The sequence below is a fragment of the Canis lupus genome, unplaced genomic scaffold, assembly GCF_011100685.1.
Source record: "Canis lupus familiaris isolate Mischka breed German Shepherd unplaced genomic scaffold, alternate assembly UU_Cfam_GSD_1.0 chrUn_S222H382, whole genome shotgun sequence".
NCBI classification, from domain to species: domain Eukaryota; kingdom Metazoa; phylum Chordata; class Mammalia; order Carnivora; family Canidae; genus Canis; species Canis lupus.
The window spans coordinates 13,420-16,278 of record NW_023331115.1 but is presented as its reverse complement, the minus strand read 5'-3'; the positions used below and the strand labels follow the sequence as shown (position 1 = coordinate 16,278).

The following is a 2,859-nucleotide window of genomic DNA, read 5'->3' as shown; positions in this document are numbered from 1 at the left end:
AAGCAACTCAACTCAGTAAGGAAGGGAAGGCTTTATGCGGGTTCACACCTTCTCATAAAGCCTCACATACACACGAGAAAGATCTTAGACCTATTAAAGCCAAAACTGGAAGATTCCATAACACTGAGTTTATTTATCTTTTTTAATTTTTATTTATTTATGATAGGCACACAGTGAGAGAGAGAGAGAGGCAGAGACACAGGCAGAGGGAGAAGCAGGCTCCATGCACCGGGAGCCCGACGTGGGACTCGATCCCGGGGCTCCAGGATCGCGCCCTGGGCCAGAGGCAGGCGCCAAACCGCTGCGCCACCCGGGATCCCTGGATTCCGTAACACTGAGTTTTAAAGAAAACCTGCAGGCGCGGAACCAGAGCAGCAGCAGATCAACCAGAGCAAGGGACACTGCAGAGTTCCGGCGGGTGCGACTTCGCTGGTTTTGTCCTGATGTGCGAGTCCAGCGCTCAGTCTGAGTCGCTGCAGTGGAGCTGGATCCGCCGAACTGCTGCTCCCGGACCGAGGAGCTGCTGCTGCTGAGCCGGGCGGCCCTCCCGAGGGCGCAGAGCCCGCTTTCTCCTCCTTGGCAGGCTTCTCGTTGTTGTTCAGCTGCCCACGGACGTCCTGCCGCGCGTCTCCGACTCCTTCCTTTCCTGAGCTAACTCCTCCTTGGACTTGGCCGCCTGCTTCTTCCCGCTCGTGGAGAAAGGCTCCCTTGGCTTTTCCTGTCAACAACACTTGACGCATCTCTCTAGCTCCCGCACAGTGGTGGGTTTCAGAGGCTCAAAGTCAATCTCTCTCTGCTCAGGCCTGGGTCCCTGAGCGAGGGCTCCGGGACTGGATGAAGTGGACCCCGCAGCCCCGTGTCCCCGGGCAGCCGGGCGGTCTAGGCTGAGCTGGCGCCCTCGGCCTAGCTCACGGGCAGGCCTTGCTCCTCCTCTCCGGGTCGTCGAGGCCGATGCCTGCTTGCCGCCCTGCTTCGGCTGCCTGCTGGCCTGGCCGCGCTGCCGGCCTTCTCGGCGGGAGCCCTCTTCGGTTGGGCCTGCTTGGCGGCGGGGCCCCCTTGGCCTTCTCGTCCTCAGACTTGGCCTTGTGCCTCTCCGTGTCCTCGTCTTCGTCCGCGTCCTCCTCCTTCTCCTCCTTTCCCTTCGGCTCCTTCTTCCTCTCTGGCTTGTTCCCGGGCCCGCGACAGGGCGGCGAGCTGCTCGTGCACAGCCTTCAGCTGCTCCTGCAGCTCCGCCAGCCGGGCCCGCTCCTCCTCCTCCCCTCCTCCTCCTCCTCCTCCTCCTCCTCCTCCTCCTCCTCCTCCTCCTCCTCCTCCTCCTCCTCCTCCTCCTCCGAGCTCTCCTCGCTGCTGCGGCTGCTCTCGGCGCCCCTGCTCAGCACGGGGGCTGCGGGCGCAGGCAGGGCCGGCGCCTCCCCCGGCTCAGCCGGCATCTTAGCAAACCGCACCTCAAACACGGCCGCAGCTTCCTGGCCACGGCCACCACCTTGTGGCCTGGGGGTTGTACTGGTAACAGCTGGAGAACATGAACCGGGTGTCAGCAGCGAAGCCCTGCGCGTCTGGGCACTCGCGACTGTCCGTCTTCTTGACAGTGCTGAGGTCCATCGGGTGCTCGGTGACGTCGTGGTAGTCGTGCAGCTCCAGGGCCTCGGCGTCCACCGGCTGGAGAAGGGCCAGGCGCAGGCCGCACGCTTCTTGCACGGCCTGTCCTCGAGGACGCTGTCACAGTGCCGCGAGTGCTCGGCAGCTCGCCCTTCCGGCCCGCATGCTGAGGCACCTCGCCGTCCTCTAGACCCTTCCAGGGCGGTGCGATGGGGCGGCCCCCACTCTCTCGCCGAGCCCCCACCTCGGCCTGCTTGGGGTCTGACGATGGCGGCGGCGATTCGCTCCGGCTCGCGGATGGAGTGGGCGTCGTGGTGGCTGCTTTCCGCTTTGCACCCTTTTCCTTGACGACAGGCGCTGTGGGAGGGACCACAGGGATGGATGATGGGCGTCGAGGGAGGGGGTGGGGCGGCGGCGGGGGCGCAGGGACCGACGTGATGTTTGCGGTAATGGTTGGCAGAGGGGGGGCAGCAATGACAGGCGTCTGGAGACAGTGGGGGGACGCTCTGGAAGGGGGTTGCTGGGGAGACAGAGGACACGGCCACCACTTGCTGCCCACCTGCACTCCGGGTTCCTGCGCCGCGTTCCGGCCTTTGCCCTTCGGAGCAGGGGGTAATAATTCAACTTCGTCCTGGGGCACCTGGGCCACTCTCTGCAGAAAAATTTTCTCTAAGGCTTGGGCCGTTAGCACTGTGTCATCTGTGGGCTTGTTGTAAATGTAACAATTTGTAAACATGGTGTGGAAGTCCTGCACGCATTCGCTGGCGCTCCAGTAATAATTATTTTCTAGTCTCTTCTGAATAGTCCCCATATCCATTGGGTGTTTATGATTTTATGGTAATCGGGCAGGTTTAGCTTGATTGCATCCACGGGCTGGTAGAAGGGCCAGGCGAGCTGGTGATTCCAGGGCGTCTTTACCACCACGTTCTGCGCGTACTGCAGCTGCTTGGTCTTGCGGCCAGGCTTGGCGGGGTTGGAGACCTCCCGCGGTTTCCCCGGGATCCCCGCGGGCGCGACCGTCCTGGTGGTGGACATCCTCCGCGGCTCGCTCACTGGCCGTCACAGCAGCGGCTCAGGGAGGCCCTCGCTTCCACTGCGCTCCTTTTGGAGGCCTGACATCCCCTTTGTAGGCCCAGCCAGGCAGCACTTGGCCTCGGCGGCTCCGACGGCCGTCCCTCCGCTCCCTATATAGATTCTGGATAACAGTTCTTTATTAGATGGTTCTTTTGTAAATATTTTCTCCAACTCTGTGCTTTGTCT

General features: G+C 62.3%; 1 pseudogene; it reads right to left on the bottom strand.

The window, feature by feature from the left end:
• Positions 1-300: 300 nt before the first annotated feature.
• LOC119868858 lies at positions 301-2,634 on the bottom strand (annotated as a pseudogene).
• Positions 2,635-2,859: the final 225 nt, after the last annotated feature.